Source organism: Scyliorhinus torazame, chromosome 27 (assembly GCF_047496885.1).
Source record: "Scyliorhinus torazame isolate Kashiwa2021f chromosome 27, sScyTor2.1, whole genome shotgun sequence".
NCBI classification, from domain to species: Eukaryota; Metazoa; Chordata; class Chondrichthyes; order Carcharhiniformes; family Scyliorhinidae; genus Scyliorhinus; species Scyliorhinus torazame.
Window position 1 is genome coordinate 31,050,398 of NC_092733.1, and position 19,362 is coordinate 31,069,759.

A 19,362-nucleotide genomic window follows, 5' to 3' on the forward strand; every position below is an offset into this window, starting at 1 on the left:
CCCTAATAGATATCAGCTCCCCTCTAACCACTGCCTTCAGCGCCACCCAGACCACTCCCACCTGTACCTCCCCATTATCATTGAGTTCCAAGTACCTTTCAATACACCCCCTCACCCTTAAACACACACCCTCATCTGCCAATAATCCCATGTCCATTCTCCAGGGTGGACGCTGTTGTTTTTCTTCCCCTATCTCCAGGTCCACCCAGTGTGGTGCATGATCCGAAATGGCTATAGCCGTGTACTCCGTCCCCGTCACCTTTGGGATCAGTGCCCTGCCCAAAACAAAAAAATCTATTCGTGAATAAACTTTGTGGACATAGGAGAAAAACGAAAACTCCTTACTCCTAGGTCTACTAAATCTCCAGGGGTCTACTCCTCCCATCTGCTCCATAAAGTCCTTAAGCACCCTAGCTGCAGCCGGCCTCCTTCCGGTCCTGGACCTCGATCTGTCCAGCCCTGGGTCCAGCACCGTATTAAAATCTCCACCCATTACCAACTTCCCCACTTCTAGGTCCGGGATTCGTCCTAACATACGCCTCATAAAGTTGGCATCATCCCAGTTCGGGGCATACACGTTCACTAATACCACCGCCTCCCCTTGCAATTTGCCACTCATCATCACGTATCTGTCCCCACTATCCGCCACTATAGTCTTTGCCTCAAACATCACCCGCTTCCCCACTAGTATGGCCACCCCCCTGTTTTTTGCGTCTAGCCCCGAATGAAACACCTGCCCCACCCATCCTTTGCGTAGTCTGACCTGGTCTATCAGCTTCAGATGCGTCTCCTGAAGCATAACCACATCTGCCTTAAGTTTCTTTAGGTGTGCGAGTACCCGTGCCCTCTTAATCGGCCCGTACAGCCCTCTCACATTCCACGTGATCAACCGGGTTGGGGGGCTCTTCCCCCCCCCCCCCCCCCCCCCCCTTGACGACTAGCCATCTCCTTTTTCAATCCAGCTCCTCACCCGGTTCCCACGTAGCCGTATCTCCCCCAAGCGGCGCCCCGCCGCCCCGACCACCCCCCCCATACCAGCTCCCCCTTCTCCCCAGCAGCAGCAACCCAGTTAACCCCCCCCCCCGCTAGATCCCAAACTAGCGTAATTGCACCCCCCATGTTGCTCCCAGAAGTCAGCAAACACTGGCCGACCTCGGCTTCCCCCCGTGACCTCGGCTCACACTGTGCGAGGCCCCCTCCTTCCTGCTTCCCTGTTCCCGCCGTGATTACCATAGCGCGTGAACAAAGCCCTCGCTTCCCTTTTGGCCCCGCCCCCAATGGCCGGCGCCCTCAGCTCCTCATCCTCCCTCCCCCCCTCCCCCACGACATGGGGAAGAGAGAAAAGTTACAGGGTCGCAGGATTAACAACTTGGGAAGTCATCTCTTCCCTCTTTTCCCCCCCTTCATCCCACATATTCACCCCCCCCACTTTGTCTCAAACGTTCTTTTTATGGCCCGCTCACTCCAGTTTCTCCTCGACAATAAATGTCCACGCCTCATCTGTCGTTTCGAAGTAGTGGTGTTTCCCTTGATGTGTGACCCACAGTCTTGCCGGTTGCAGCATTCCAAATTTAATCTTCCGTTTGTGCAGCACCGCCTTGGCCCGATTAAAGCTTGCCCTCCTTCTCGCCACCTCCGCACTCCAATCTTGATATACGCGGATCACCGCGTTCTCCCACCTACTGCTCCGAGTTTTCTTTGCCCATCTAAGGACCATCTCTCTGTCCTTATATCGGAGAAATCTCACCACTATGGCTCGAGGAATTTCTCCAGCCCTCGGTCTTCGCGCCATAACTCGATAGGCTCCCTCCACCTCCAGCGGACCCGTCGGGGCCTCCGATCCCATTAACGAGTGCAGCATCGTGCTCACATATGCCCTGACGTCCGCCCCTTCTACACCTTCGGGAAGACCAAGAATCCTTAAATTCTTCCTCCTCGCATTATTCTCCAGCACCTCCAGCCTTTCCACACACCTTTTGTGTTGTGCCTCGTGCATCTCCGTTTTCACCACCAGGCCCTGTATGTCGTCCTCATTCTCAGCAGCCTTTGCCTTCATGACCCGAAGCTCCTGTTCCTGGGTCTTTTGCTCCTCCTTTAGCCCCTCAATCGCTTGTAATATCGGGGCCAACAGCTCCTTCTTCATCTCCTTTTTGAGTTCTTCCACGCAACGCCGCAGGAACTCTTGTTGGTCAGGGCCCCATATTAAACTGCCTCCTTCCGACGCCATCTTGCTTTGTGCCTGCCTTCCTGGCCGCTGCTCTAGAGGATCCACCACAATCCGGCCACTTTCCTCTCTTTTTTCCATCCGTGTCCAGGGGGTTTCCCTTCTGGATTACCGCACAGTGTTTTTTGCCGTTAAAATTGCCCTTGGGGCTCCTATCAAGAGCTCAAAAGTCCGTTCCACCAGGAGCTGCCGAAACGTGCGACCTAGCTGGTCATCGCCGCACCCGGAAGTGTAAGCCACCAATACTGCGACTTCACATGCCCAGCTTTATTACAATGAAAACACTTGAGTTTTCTTGTCTCTCTACCACTACCATTGGTTTCCTTTTTACTCTGAGGTACACTCTCCTTAAGATCACCACCTACACTTCCTCTGCATGGACCCCAGTGAACTTCTCATGTCCCAGTTTCTATCCTTTGCAGATTGAAGTTGATGTCAGACACTAAACTTTGCTTTATGAGCCAATTCAAATAGTCAGCCATCTCTGCAGCCTGTCTAGCTGTTTTAACTCTCTGCTCTTCCACATACATTCTCACTACTGTTGGAAGCGAATCTTTAAATTCCTCGAAAATAATTATCTCCTGAAGAGCCTCATAGTTTGGTTTATTTTTAGTGTTCATGTCCACCTATCAAAATTGGCATGTTTAATTCTTTTGAATTCCAAATAGGTCTGACACAGTTCTTTTCTTAAAATTTAAACTTCTGTCTGTAGGTTTCTGGCGCTAGTTCATAGATACTTAATATGGCTTCATAATCCCCAGATACCTCCTCTGATAGTGAGGCAAGCACATCACTAGCTCTACCTCCACACTTTGTTTGAACCAACCCACCCACATGGTAAAAACTAACCCCACCCATGTGGATTTTGGCCAATTCAAATGTTTAGCTACTTTCTCAAAGGATATGTAGTACGTTTCAACATTGTTCTCATTGAATCTTGGCAATGCTTACATATGTTTAAACATGTCCCTACTGAACCTTTGACTTAGAGGATATTCCTTCTTCCCCTAAAACTTCCTCAGCTGCTGCCTCCAACACTTTACGTTGTTGCTCTCTTTGCAGGGCCAGTTTCCAAAGTTCAAATTCTCTCTCTCTTTCCTTTGCTTCTGCCATGGCCAATCTTTCTCTTCCGCTCTTCCTTTGCTAATCGGTCCCTTTCCATTTCAATTTCAATTTTATTCCCTTCCCTTTGAAAACCCTCTCTTTTTCTTTGGCTTCATTTGTCATCTCCATTTCCCTCCGTTTTTGCTGCATTTCCAATTCTGTCATTTTTAATTGGATTTGAGCTCATTCTAATGGGTTAGACAGTGTCACTGGTAATACTGAGCCATGGTTTGTATCATCTCTGCCGCCATTGCCCCTTTTGGCAGCGCTAACAGCAGTTTCTCTGCCAAACTCAAAAGCTTTGCTTTCAATTCCCCTTGTAAATCCTCCCGAATAATTTCCTCCATCCCTCAGACATCTTTTGCAACTGTAAGGGCCACTTCCAGTCACTCCCTATTCAATATTTCAAACCCGAAAAGAGTGCAAACGACCCACACACATTCACTGTCTTTACGTTCGATAACCCCAAGCCAACAAGTGATTACACATAAGAATATCCCAGCAACAAGCCCCCAATTTGTTCCAGATGCCTCGTCAAGCTCTCAACAGTGGCTAAGAGACTGGACCAGATGCCATAACTTTTTGAAGTTTATGGTGGGGGGGGGGAAAGATCGATTTGTTCCATGTGTGATATATAAGAATTAGGGCTTGGTTATTTTATAAACAAATTTTATTAAAACAAAAGGAAACTATTTAAACTTTTACTTCAGCTCGAACATTAACACTAACGGATGACATGCAGTTCCTTAACCTTAACACACTAGTTCCCATTAAACATCACTTTAAATACCCATGCCACTCTCATGCCGCTTACACCGACAAACCAAGGTAATACTTGCATTTGACTCACCTGATGAAGGAGATGCGCTCCGAAAGCTAGTGACGCCAAACAAACCTGTTGGACTTTAACCTGGTGTTGTAAGACTTCTTAATAATTACAATGTGTTAAACAATGTACTGGTGCATTTACATTGTGTTACAGAATGTACAGCGGTATTTACAGTATGTTGTGCCGTGGACTGGGGAATTTACAGTGTGTTGCAGAATGTACTGAGGTATTTCCAGTTTGTTTTAGAATGTACTGGGATACTTAAAGTGTGTTACAGAATGCACTGGGCAATTTACAGTGTCTAACAGAATGGATTGGGTATTGTAGCCATCTGGGATGGCCACTTACAATAAGGAACAGGGAAAGTCGCAAAGCATAACGGGAAAAATGGACAATGCAAGGTTCAGGCAGGCTCAGAGCCTGAATGTATATTTGTGAGCGAAGAATCCAGGCGGTATCGAAACCCCCAACCGATTAGCATTTTGATGGCCCATCTCCGTAAGACAAAGGACTGATACTTGAGCGACCGATACAATCCCAGACATTTCGGCGCCACTCCCTGTACTCGGGAAGCATGAGCAATCGGGTCAATGACCACTTAGGACAGGTCCGGCCTTCAGGGCACCCGCCCATTTATTGGTTTGAATCGAACACAGTGATCAAGAATTACCCAATTAGTGGGGCCCAAACTGAAGGACCGCCCAAAAGAGCGCGAAACTCCCCAAGGAAAGGGAGAGAGACCCCCATGTGTTCGGCCTCTCTTGGACCTGGCACTCCGGCAACGTCCATCTCCAATCGCAGCCCCACCAGAAGCAAGTTCAAGTTCAACGCCCGCTACCAGGCGGATGAGCCCAGCTGAGCAGCAGTTACTTCTACAGATCTGATAGACCCTGAACCGAACAACGGCCACTGTTCCTCTGACCTAAGCCGGGTGCCTGAAGTTAAGTACAGGTTGTCATAGTTGATAGGTGTAGTTTAACTAGTCGTGTTTATGTTGCATGATAATTGTGTGTAAATAAAGTACCCTTGATCTTGAACGAACTAACTGGTGTTTGGCTCTTTCATCGATAGCCGGTTCATTTGATACCTGCCGACTCCGAGCAATATAATATTGATATCTAAAGAAAGAAGGGCAACCTCATTGATTGCCATATTTACAGTAGGACATTTATTGGCGACTCTGATGGGACTCGACCCAGACGTGACTGTGTCACTCTGAGAGAACCCACAAAACGATTTGAATTAGAAATCCAAATTGGCAAAGTAAAAGAAACCACAAGCGAAACCAGTATTGATCAAACCTCCAGAATTCGGAAGTGTGTAATTTGCATGCGGACTAACAAAGGGATATAAGGTAACCTCGATAGATTTTGTTGCGTGAAATATTCGGGAGTTGCGTGCGGTGTTGGCAAGAGAGGAAACGGAGAACCAAGCAGAACAGTTGAGAAAACAATGTTGAGGATTTGAAGGCAGTCCTCCGAGCACTTCACAGTTCCACCACGGAACAGAGTCAGAGTTCGGTGGATCATGCCAATTGCAGGCAGCAAATTGCAAGATTGCAATCACTGCCATTCGTTCAGAACGGGTTTAGAGATACCTTTGGCCCACAGTTAGATCAGGAAGATGGCCCTGATTGGCAGGAGCTTAACGAAACGGCCCATCGATATGTGAACGAGACAGAAAATCAGAATCGAGCCCCCCAGGCCCCCGAAAAGGAAAGCACCCGCACTACCGACTACACAGGCAGCACCCAACCCAATGAATCCCATCACCACGCAGCGTAGAGTAACAACAGAAAACCACCCCGACTTTGTGTACACCACCCCACTAACCATCACCCAGTTAAGAGATGCCCGCGATAAAATTGAGACTTTTCACCCCACGTCAGACTCACACCATTTTTTCAAACGAGTTATGCAACAGACCGTCGTGTACGGTCTGGACGAGCAGGAAGAAGTAAAGCTCATAGTAATGAGCCTTGACCCGTCGGTTAGTTCAACCCTTCGCGACCCACAAAATGTCGGATGACCGCCCAAAAGAGCGCGAAACTCCCCAAAGATAAAAGAGACCCCCATGTGTTCGGCCTCTCTTGGACCTGGCGCTCCGGCAACGTCCACCTCCAATCGCAGCCCCACCAGAAGCAAGGTCAAGTTCAACGCCCGCTACCAGATGGATGAGCCCAGCTGAGCAGCAGTTACTTCTATAGACCCATTATACCCAGAATCGAAAAACGGCCACTGTTCCTCTGACCTTAGCCGGGTGCCTGAAGTTAAGTACAGGTTGTCATAGTTGATAGGTGTAGTTTAACTAGTAGTGTTTATGTTGCATGATAATTGTGTGTGTAAATAAAGTACCCTTAATCTTGAACTAACTAACTGGTGTTTGGCTCTTTGATCGATAGCTGGTTGAACCTTGTGGTGGTATCATTTGATACCTGGCAACTTTGAGCAATATAATATTGATATCCAAAGAAAGAAGGGCAGCCTCATTGATTGCCATATTTACAGTAGGTAAAAAAGGCAACATTTATTGGCGACTCTGATGGGACTCGACCCAGAAGTAACTGTGTCACTCCTAGAGAACCCACAAAACGATTTGAACTAGAAATCCACAAAATGTAGGAGCAGGTAGTCTCCCAAGACATGAAAACAGCCATTTAGCTACAATAGAGGAGATCCAGTAGAAGGACTCAACTGGTGCCGACAGAAAAAGGAGAGCATCCATCAGCATTTGCTGGATGCCTCTGGGTCCACTTTACCTCAGTATTCGGTGATTTAGCCCGCGCCCATTTATCAGTAGACAATAGGGCCAAATGGACCCATATCCTAGTCTACCACGTCACGGAGGCAGGACAAAAGGCATGTGCCAACTACGACCCATCAGACCCGTCACACAATGAAGTGTGGGTACTGAAGCGACTATCTAGAGCTTGGGAACAGTCCCTACAGAAAAAGACCGACCAAGAAAGAGTAGACGCCAACATGAATCCAGTAAGGGCACACCAAGACACCGCATGGGTAAATGAAGGCAGAAATAACACACAGCACCCTAAAGTGCAGGGATGCTACAATTGCGGACACGAGGGACATTACACCCGAGAATGCAATGCCCCCCCGAAACAGCAACGGAATCAGCCCACAAATGCCCCCCCTAGGAATAATGCCAGACCCATCCACAGCGTTAGCGCCCAATCAGATAATTTGGTCACAAATGGCACCGATTGACGGTGTTCAGACTCCCCAACTTGGATCTGCGACATACTGTGGGATAAGTCCGGAAGACCGGTAGTTGCAGGCACAGATCGGGGACACTTGGTAGAGTTCCTTTAGGACACAGGAGGGTCCCGAACCACGTTAAACTCCTCCATGATGTACCAGCGAGATACATGGCCCACTACAGACACCATTACCCTTAGTGGCTTTACAGGTCACCTCCAGCAGGGACATAATACAACCCCTGTGGATATGCAGATCGGCAATATTAAAACAAAACACTTGTTTTGGTACATTTACCCCAGACAGCAGAACACACCTTGGGAATAGATTTTATGAGTTCGCACAACCTTTCTTTCGACCCCGTAAATAAATGTGTGTGGAAAATGGCCAGAGCATCACGCGCCCCCGCCATGCTCACAGTAGGAGACTACGCACACAGGATTAGCTCAGGTGGGCGAGTACTGGTTTGATCCACAAACCATTACCACAGACAAAACAGTTAAAGAAGTCTTGAAAAGACATAAAGCATCGTCTGCACAACACAAGCATGACTGCGGTAAGATCCCAGGAATGGTCAACATTACAGGTCCCGATCCGAAGCCCCAGAAACAATGCGGCCTTCCACAGCAAGCCGAGGGAGAGATAGTCAAAGTAATCCAACGTTTATTGAACCAAGGAGTAATTTGGCCCGTAGCATCAATGAACAATGCCCCGATCTGGCCCGAAGGGTACACAATGGGCTGGGGCATTTACACAGTATTACAAAATGTACTGTTGTATTTACAGTATGATTAAGTATGTACTGGGGTATTTACAGTGTGTTACATAATGGACTGGGGAATTGACAGTGTGTTACAGAACGGCCCGGGGTATTTATACTGTGCTACAGAAGGGACTGTGGTATTTACAGTGTTTTAGAGAATGTTCTTGAGTATTTATACACCTCAAACGTTTCAGGATTAAATTCCATCTGACACATTTCTGCCCATTGGACCATCCCGCCTCTATCTTCCTGTAACCCAAGATTTGCAGCCACATTGTTCCCCACTTGGCCTAGCTCAGTGCCATCCGCAAACTTACTGATCCTACCCCACATACTCATCTAAGTCATTTTAAATGCTGAAAAATAGGGGACCCACCCTTTGGAACGCCACTGGACCCTGGCTCCAGCCACTAATTCTGACGTCTGTCATACTGGGGTATTAACACTGGGTTATAGAACGTACCTGGAAATGTATACTCTGTTAGACAATGTATTGGGCAATTTACAGTTAGTTAGATAGTGCACTGGAATATTTACTCTTTGCCGCAGGAGGCTGTGGAGCCCAAATCACTGAGTGTCTTTAAGGCAGAGATAGATAGGTTTTTGATCAATAAGGAGATCAGGGTTATGGGGAGAAGGCAGGAAAATGGGGAGGAGAAAAATATCAGCCATGACAGAATGGCGGAGCAGACTTGATGGGCCGAGTGGCCTAATTCTGCTCCTATTTCTTATGGACTTATGGTTACACATGTAATGACGGCTTTAAACTGTGGTAGAGAATATAACCGAGTATTTATTCTATGTTGGAAAATGTTCAAGAGATTTTATACTGCGTTAGAGAATATACTGGGGTATTTATGCTGTGCTGCAGAATGCACTGATGTAATTACAGTATGTTAGAGCATGTACTGGAGCACTTATACTGTGTTAGAGACTGGACTGGGGCTACTGGGACTCCACTGTGTTAGTGAATGCACTGTAGTATTTACAGTATGTTACAGTGTGTACTGTGTATTTATAGTTTGTGGGAGAAATTGCTGGGAAATGTACTGGGGTATTGACAGTATGTAATACATGCACAGATACAGAGAAGATAGAAGCTTGAGAAGGCCTTGTGCCCCTTCGAGCCTGCTCCGCCTTTATCACGATCATGGCTGATCACCCAACTCAATAGCCTAATCCTGCTTTCTCCCCATAGCCTTTGATCCCATTCGCCCAGGTGCTATATCCAGCCGCCTCTCGAATATATTCAATGTTCTAGCACCAACTACTTCCTGTGGTAATGAATTCCACAGGCTCACCACTCTTTGGGTGAAGCAATGTCTCCTCATCTCTGTTCGAAATGGTTTACCCGGATTTTTCAGACTGTGACCCCTGGTCTGGACACACCGACCATCCGGAACATATTCCCTGCATCTACCCTGTCTAGTCCTGTTAGAATTTTATAAGTCTCTATGAGATCCTCCCTCATTCTTCTGAACTCCAGCGGGAACAATCCCAACCTAGTCAATCTCTCCTCGTATGACAGTCCCGCTATCCCTGGAATCAGTCTGGTAAACCTTCGCTGCACTTCCTCGAGAGCAAACACATCCTTTCTCAGGAAAGGACACCAAAACTGCACAGAATATTCCAGTTGTGGCCTCACCAAGGCCCTGTATAATTGCAACAACACATCCATGCATCTGTACTGGAAGCCTCTCGCAATGAAGGCCAACAAACCATTAGCCTTCTTTACCGCCTGCTGCACTGACATACTTACCTTCAGTGATGGTGCACAAGGACACCCAGGTCCCGCTGCACACTCCCCTCTCCCAATTTACAACTGTTCAGGTAGTAATCTGCCTTCCTGCCTTTGCTTCCAAAGTGAATAACCTCACACTTAGCCAAATAACACTGCATCTGCCATTGATTTGTCTACTCGCCCAACCAGTCCAGATCATGCTGCAGGATCTCGGCATCTTCGTCACAATTCACCCTCCCACCCAGGATGGTATTATTTGCAAACTTTGAGATGTTACATTTTGTTCCCTCATCCAAATCATTAATATATATTGTGAATAGCTGGGGTCCCAGCACCGATCCCTGTGGAACCCCACTGGTTACTGCCAATTTGAAAAGGACCCATTAATTCCTACTCTTTGTTTCCTCTCTGCCAACCAGTTTTCTATCCACCTCAATACATTTCCCCCAATCCCATGCACTTCAATCTTGCACAATAATGTCTTGTGCGGGACTTTGTCAAACGCCTTCTGAAAGTTCAAATATACCACATCGACTGGCTCCCCCTTGTCGACTGTACTGGTTACCTCTTCAAAGAATTCCAACAGATTTGTCAAGCATGATTTTCCCTTCATAAATCCATGCCGACTCTGACTGATCCTGCCACTGCTTTCTAAATGGATTTGATAATGGATTAAAATATTTTCCCCACTACCTATGTTAAGCTTACTGGTCTATAATTCCCTGTTATGCTCTCTCCCTCCATTTCTGAATATCGGAGTGACGTGAGCTACCCTCCAATCTGCAGGGACAGTTCCAGAGTCTATAGACCCCCAGAAGATGACCACGAAGCATCCACTATTTCCAGAGCCACCTCCTTAAGCACTCTGGGATGCAGATTCCCAGACCCTGGGGATTGATCCGCCTTCAATCCCATCCGTTTTCCCAGCACCATTTCTCTACTAATGTAGATCCTCCTCAGTTCTTCCCTCTCACTAAACCTTTCATCCTCCAACATTTCTGGTATCTGATTTGTGTCCTCTTTTGTGAAGACAGAACCAACGTCTGCATTCAACAGAACCAAAGTATGTATTCAATTGCTCAGCCATTTCCTTGTCCCTTATCATACATTCCCCTGTTTCTGTCTGTAGGGGGCATCCATTTGTCTTCACCCCATCACTTTCACTTCACATATCTATAGAAACTATTTGTATCAGTCTTTATATTCCATGCAAGCTTATTTTTGTGCTGCACTTTCCACTTCTTTATCAATCCCTTGATCCTTCTTTGCTGAATTATAAACTCCGAACAATCTTCAGACCTATTATATTTCTTGGCCAATCTGTATGCTTCTTCCTTGGCTCGGACACTATTTCCAATTTCCTCTGTAAGCCATTGATTGACTCTCTTACCCCCTTTGCTTTGGTGACAGACAGGAATGAACAGTTGCTGCCGTTCCCACATGCGTTCCTTGAATGTTTGCCATTGCCTGTCCACGGTCATCCCTCTCCCCAGTCAAGGCCAACTCATGCCTCATATCTTCATGGTTTCCTTCATTAAGATTCAGCACCCTAGTCTCCGAATCAACCACTTCACTCTCTATCTTGATCAAACATTTCCAACGTGTTAGGTCGCTCATCCCCAAGGGGTCTCATACAACCAGATTGCCAATGATTCTCTATTCATTACACATTACCCAGTCGAAGATGGCCGTCTCCCTAGTTGGTTCCTCCACATATTGGTCAAGAAAACCATCCCGTCTACACTCCAGGAATTATAGATATACTGGATTTTATACAGCGTGGCATAGAATGTATTTGTTTATTTTTTTTTAATAAATGTTTTTATTGGGTTTTTGAACAAAGTATATTTACCGTTATGTACACAGAATAAGAAATATATATATTTATATATATATATATATAGAAGAGAAGGGCACACCCAAACATACCCAAAAAAGTAATAATAAAAAATAAAATAGAATAACTGGTAGGGTATTGAGCACCAGCTCAGCAGCAGCAACTCTGTACAACTGGCAAAATTATTTACAACACATAAGTAAGCGACTGTTTTTTGGGGGGAGGGAGGGGGGGTAGATTTACATTTGGGTGCCGGAGAAACAATGGGCAGTACTCAAATGGGTCTGGTGTTGGTGTTGTCACCTGCTTCTCCCGGACGGATCTCGCTGACGTTGTCGTCCCGCGCTCACCTCCGCTCTGGCCGTTCCTCCCGTCTTTCGCCTGTATTCTCCGTGTTCTCTGTTCCTGGAGATGCCAAGTTTGTTATCATATCCCGTGTCCTCCTTCCGACTGCCATTTCCCTGCTCCCCCCCCCCCCCACCTCCCTGGTTCTCCTCTTTTGTTCCCTCTCCCTCCCTTCCACCCCGCTTCTGACCCCCTCCCCCCCTCCTGTGGTTCGCTTTACTTTCCTCTTAGGTTTAGCAGTCCCCCCCCCCCCGACTCTCGGGTCTATCTCTCCCTCTCATGCTTTGGCTACTTTCCACTGATTCGTGGCTACCTGGCTATTCTTCTGCTTGTTTATTGGCCACAAACAGGTCCCGGAACAATTGGCTGAATGGCTCCCACGTTCTGTGGAAGCCGTCGTCTGACCCTCGGATGGGGAATTTGATTTTCTCCATTTGGAGAGATTCTGAGAGGTCGGACAGCCAGCCGCTTTGGGTGGTGTTGCTGGCTGCAAACCGAACAGGATTCTACGGCGGGCGATCAGGGAGGCAAAGGCAAGGGCGTCCGCCCTCCTCCCCAGGAATAGATCTGGCTGGTCTGATACCCCGAAGACCGCCACTTTCGGGCATGGCTCCACCCTCACCCCCACCACTTTGGACATTGCCTCGAAGAAGGCTGTCCAGTACCCTGCAAGTCTGGGGCAAGACCAGAACATGTGGGTGTGGTTGGCCGGGCCTCCTTGGCACCGTTCACATCTATCCTCCACCTCCGGGAAGAACCTACTCATACGGGTTCTTGTTAAGTGGGCTCTATGTACCACTTTTAGTTGCGTCAGGCTGAGCCTTGTGCACGTGGAGGTGGTGTTGACCCTGTGCAGTGCTTCGCTCCAGAGTCCCCACCCTATTTCAATCCCCAGGTCCTCCTCCCATTTCTTTCTTCTTGTATCCAGTACAGTGTCATCCCTCTCTACCAGTCGGTCATACATGTCGCTACAGTTTCCTTTATCTCGTATGCTTGCGTCCAGTAACTCTTCCAGTAATGTCTGTCGTGGCGGTTGTGACCTTGTCTCCTTTCATGGGAAGTTTTTGAGTTGTAGATACCTTAGCTTGTTCCCCCTATGCTAGTGTTATGGGTAGGGTTTCGAGAGTCCCAAAGTTTATCATGGAGTTCACCTGACCCACAACTTTTAATAGATTGTGGTATGGGGAGCACACGGCCCACTCTACAGGGATAGTACAGCAGAAATGGACCAGTATTTTTAAAAGCCAAGCAATGTTTATTCTAGGAACTCAAGTTAACCTTTTTTAAACAAACAGTGAACATCTTAGCAACCATTAATTCAAAGATAACCCCCTAAGAATACAACACCAAGTAATCCTTTAAGCTGTCCTTTTAACATCCAAAAGACTTTACAAACCTTTAAACAGGAGCACGTTAGGTTCATTTGAGAACATTTATAATTCTGAATTCACCAAATGATCCAGAGATAGTCTTTGGATGGCAGAGATCAACAGGACAGCTCTTTGTTTAACTTCAGCTGCAGCTTACTGGAAAACCCGGACACACCCAAGCTATTTCTCAAAGTGAAACTAAAAAGCAGAGCCAGAGCTCAGCTCCACCCACTCTCTGACATCATTGCAGTAACATGAGCAGCCAACCATTTCTTAAAGCGACATTCTCATGACACTACAGAATGTGTTACTATTTTGTGTACAGTGTGTTACATGATATATTATGGTACTTACAGTGTGTTACAAAATGCACTGTTATATTCACAGTGTATTATGGAATATATTTTGGTATTTAAGTTCAGAACGAAAATGGAATAAAATGGCAAATGATGTGCATGAAACCACGGGCAATTGTCCCATGAACATACCTGGTTCACTCATGGTTTTTGGGTAAGGAAACTGGCCTCCTTATCTGGCCAGGTGAACATGTAACTCCAGACACGCATGAGTTTGCATGACTATTAATGTCCTCTGAAATAGACTTGCAAAACACTCAGCCGTAACTAATCCCTCCAAAGACATCGAAAACCATTCCATCGGGACAGATCACCTGACACCAACCTCGGCACGAGAAATGACGATGGCAAAACCAGCCCATTCGACCCTGCAAAATTCTCCTTGCAAACATCAGGGGGCTTGTGCGAATAATTGAAAGCTGTCTCAATGACTAGTGAACGAATGGGCAGACATAGTCACCCTCAGGGAATAATACTTTATGCTGCATGTCCCAGGCACCACCATCACCATCCCTGTGTGTGTGTTTTCCACCATCAGGACAGGACCAGCAGAGGTGGTGGTAAAGTGATCTCAAGTCGTAAGGGTGTTTGCCTGTGAGTCTTCAACATCGACTCTGATGCCATCAAGCCTCATGGCATCAGGTCAACAATGGGCAAGGATCTATACTGCTAATGACTGTTATATTACACTTTGATCTAATATGTGGTTATTCTTTGTTTTAAGATCCAGAATGGTTTGATGAAAGGATGATAAAGAAACCAGCAATTTTAAGATTGAAGAAAGACTAATTTATTGAATACCGATTCAATTAAATCGAGCTCGCACACTCTACTGAGCTATAACTATTAATGCAGTCATCTATAATGTCATGTGAGTGTACCTTTAAGAAATGGGTGTTTAAGAAATGTAACTTTAAGAAATGGAGCTGCTCATGTTACTGGTGTGATGGCAGAGTATGGGTGGAGCTGAGCTCCATTTCTGTTTTTTAGTTTCACTCTGAGAAAAGCTTGGGTGTGTCTCTGTTTTTCAGTGAGCTGCGCCTGGAGTTAAAACAAAGGGCTATACTGTTGATCTCTGCCATCCAAAGACTATCTCTGAATCATTTGGTGAATTCAGAAGAATTATCAATGTTTGCAGTAGTGACTGTAAACTCTGATGTGCTTTTGTTTAAAGGTTTGTTAAGTTTTTTGGGTGTAAAAAGACAGCATACAGATTACTTAGTGTTGTATTCTTTGGGGGTTATCTTTGAATTAATGGTTGCTAAGATGTTCACTGCTTGTTTCAAAAAGGTTAACTTGAGCTCATAGAATAAACATTGTTTTGCTTTAAAAAATACTTTTCCGCTTCTGCTGTCCCACACCTGTAGAGTGGGCCGTGTGCTCCCCATACCACAATCTCGTAAAAGTTGTGGGTCAGGTGAACTCCATGTCACACTTTGGGATTCTCTAATTCCTGACCCATAACGATAATCTAATATTAACTAATGACGCACTCGTGCTACATCTTTCTCGAGCCTCAACTATTCCTAGAGATGTGATCCACTCCTCTGCTAACACTGAACCACCCAAGATTCCCTGAGCTCTGATATTTATACTGGGAACTGGTGGTGCCCTCTAGTGTTTGAATTACACTGGCATGTAATCATTAACCCCTCACCGGTATACCTATATACATGTCATTATAATTACCATGGAATTAGCTGATCAATTAGTTCTCCTCCATTTTGAACACCACGTGGAGGAAGCTCTGGGGATGTCAAATGCCCTGAGTGTATGTTGCCCGGAGGACTTTTATTTCCATCACCAAGAGTGACTCTGTAGCCGAACGACAGACTAAGTTGGCTGAGTCCAATAGGACATTGGCTGCAAGACTGGGATTGTGGCAATTAGCGAGGGAAATGCATTCTTGGCCACAGCCACACAAGTTTCCAGCTGCAAATACATCTGTCCAGGACAGTATAAGTGGGATTGACCACCACACAGTCCTTGAAGAGACATAGTCCCGTCTTCACATTGAGGATACCCTCCATTCTGCTGTGTGACACGACCACTCTGCTAAATGGGATAGACTTCGAACAGATCCAGCAACTCAATCCTCGGCGACCAGGAGGCACTGAGAACCATCAGCAGCAGCGTACTTGTGTTCAAAAATAATCTTTACTTTGTGACAGCCCTGGTGCAAATATAGGCGAAAGAGGTCAACTCCGGAGGTCAGGTGCGTGTGACTGACGATGTCCTTAAAGCAGCAATTGGCCGAGTGTGGCATCAAGGAGCTTTAGCAAAAGTGGAGTAAATGGGAATCAACGGGAAGATCCCTCTGATTGCAGCCATATCTGGCACAGAGGAAGAGGCTTGTGGTGGTTGTCGGTCAATCCTCTCAGCTTCAGGACATCATTGCCCGGATTCCTCGGGGTAGTGCCCGAGGCATAACCATCTTCAGCTGCTTCAGTATCTGAGGAGCTGCGAATGCTGCTGAACATCGTGTAACCAGTGGGTTAGCCCTGCAGTCTCACGGCGCCGAGGTCCCAGGTTCGATCCTGGCTCTGGGTCACTGTCCGTGTGGAGTTTGCACATTCTCCCCGTGTTTGCGTGGGTTTCGCCCCCACAATCCAAAGATGTGCAGGGTAGGTGGATTGGCCACGCTGAATTGCCCCTTAATTGGAAAAAATGAATTGGGCACTCTACATTTATTTTAAAATAAATAAATAAATAATTGAACATCACCATTTCTAACTTTATGATAGAAGGAATATCATGGATTAAGGAGCTGGAGATGGTTAGTCAGTGCTCACTACCCTGATATGTTTATTTATCCAGAATATTCCAGCAGGAACAATAAGCAATAGAACAAAGAACAAAGTAAAGTACAGCACAGGAACAGGCCCTTCGGCCCTCCAAGCCTACGCCGACCATGCTGCCCGACTAAACTACAATCTTCTATACTTCTGGGGTCCGCATTCCTCTATTCCCATCCTATTCATGTATTTCTACGAATACATAAAACAAAAAAGAGTGGCTAAGGTAAATATTGGTCCTTTAGAGGATGAGAAGGGAGATTTAATAATGGGAGATGAGGAAATGGCTGAGGAACTGAACAGGTTTTTTGGGTCGGTCTTCACAGTGGAAGACACAAATAACATGCCAGTGACTGATGGAAATGAGGCAATGACAGGTGAGGACCTTGAGAGGATTGTTATCACCAAGGAGGTAGTGATGGGCAAGCTAATGGGGCTAAAGGTAGACAAGTCTCCTGGACCTGATGGAATGCATCCCAGAGTGCTAAAAGAGATGGCTAGGGAAATTGCAAATGCACTAGTGATAATTTACCAAAATTCACTAGACTCTGGGGTGGTCCCGGCGGATTGGAAATTAGCAAACGTGACACCACTGTTTAAAAAAGGAGGTAGGCAGAAAGCGGGTAATTATAGGCCAGTGAGCTTAACTTCGGTAGTAGGGAAGATGCTGGAATCTATCATCAAGGAAGAAATAGCGAGGCATCTGGATGGAAATTGTCCCATTGGACAGACGCAGCATGGGTTCATAAAGGGCAGGTCGTGCCTAACTAATTTAGTGGAATTTTTTGAGGACATTAACAGTGCGGTAGATAACGGGGAGCCAATGGATGTGGTATATCTGGATTTCCAGAAAGCTTTTGACAAGGTGCCACACAAAAGGTTGTTGCATAAGATAAAGATGCATGGCATTAAGGGGAAAGTAGTAGCATGGATAGAGGATTGGTTAATTAATAGAAAGCAAAGAGTGGGGATTAATGGGTGTTTCTCTGGTTGGCAATCAGTAGCTAGTGGTGTCCCTCAGGGATCAGTGTTGGGCCCACAACTGTTCACAATTTACATAGATGATTTGGAGTTGGGGACCAAGGGCAATGTGTCCAAGTTTGCAGACGACACTAAGATAAGTGGTAAAGCAAAGAGTGCAGAGTGAACTGGAAGTCTGCAGAGGGATTTGGATAGGCTAAGTGAATGGGCTAGGGTCTGGCAGATGGAATACAACGTTGACAAATGTGAGGTTATCCATTTTGGTAGGAATAACAGCAAAAGGGATTATTATTTAAATGATAAAATATTAAAACATGCTGCTGTGCAGAGAGACCTGGGTGTGCTAGTTCATGAGTCGCAAAAAGTTGGTTTTCAGGTGCAACAGGTGATTAAGACTAGGGAGGTTCTGCTGCAATTGTATAAGGTGTTAGTGAGGCCACACCTGGAGTATTCTGTTCAGTTTTGGTCTCCTTACTTGAGAAAGGACGTACTGGCACTGGAGGGTGTGCAGAGGAGATTCACTAGGTTAATCCCAGAGCTGAAGGGGTTGGATTACGAGGAGAGGTTGAGTAGACTGGGACTGTACTCGTTGGAATTTAGAAGGATGAGGGGGGATCTTATAGAAACATATAAGATTATGAAGGGAATAGATAGGATAGATGCGGGCAGGTTGTTTCCACTGGCGGGTGAAAGCAGAACTAGGGGGCATAGCCTCAAAATAAGGGGAAGTAGATTTAGGACTGAGTTTAGGAGGAACTTCTTCACCCAAAGGGTTGTGAATCTATGGAATTCCTTGCCCAGTGAAGCGGTAGAGGCCCCTTCATTAAATGTTTTTAAGATGAAGATAGATAGTTTTTTGAAGAATAAAGGGATTAAGGGTTATGGTGTTCGGGCCGGAAAGTGGAGCTGAGTCCACAAAAGATCAGCCATGATCTCATTGAATGGTGGAGCAGGCTCGAGGGGCCAGATGGCCTACTCCTGCTCCTAGTTCTTATGTTCTTGTGTTCTATTTGGCAAGATGCCCCTTAAACGTCACTATCGTCCCTGCTTCCAGCATCTCCTCTGGCAGCGAGTTCCAGGCACCCACTACCCTCTGTGTAAAAAACATGCCTCGTATATCTCCTCTAAACCTTGCCCCTCGCACCTTAAACATATGCCCCCTATGATGTGGAGATGCCGTTGGACTGGGGTGAGCACAGTCAGAAGTCTTACAACACCAGGTTAAAGTCAAACACTAGCTTTCGGAGCGCTGCTCCTTCCTCAGGTGAATGAAGAGGTATGTTCCAGAAACATATATATAGACAAGTTCAAAGATGCAAGACAATGCTTAGAATGCGAGCATTTGCAGGTAATTAAGTCTTTACAGATCCAGAGATGGGGTAACCCCAGGTTAAAGAGGTTTGAATTGTCTCAAGCCAGGACAGTTGGTAGGATTTCGCAGGCCAGATGGTGGGGGATGAATGTAATGCAACATGAATCCCAGGTCCCGGTTGAGGCCGCACTCATGTGTGCGGAACTTGGCTATAAGTTCCTGCTCGGCGATTCTGCGATGTCGCGCGTCCTGAAGGCCGCCTTTGTAATTGATAATATGGAAAGATGTGTCATTTGAAACATGGAAATCTGGCAATACCTGATATAAGAAACACGAGAGAATGTAGGGAAAGATCCCATGAAGGGTTAACAGCAGCTGCAAAGAGCAGGATTATAAAATGCAGATTCCTTCTCCCAAACGAGATTTTTGTATGAAGCTAAAAACAATGGCTCACACCTTCATTGAAACTAACCCTCTTAGTAAGCATCTG

At 46.3% G+C, this 19,362-nt stretch overlaps 1 long non-coding RNA gene across 1 annotated transcript in view; it reads left to right on the forward strand.

Annotated features, from left to right (window-relative positions):
- Positions 1-19,362, forward strand: part of LOC140403401 (uncharacterized) — a 37,141-nt gene that overhangs the window by 11,016 nt on the left and 6,763 nt on the right. Inside the window, exon 2 of the long non-coding RNA XR_011938301.1 lies at positions 14,509-14,655. This is a non-coding gene — a long non-coding RNA (uncharacterized lncRNA). The remainder of the gene's footprint in view (positions 1-14,508; positions 14,656-19,362) is intronic.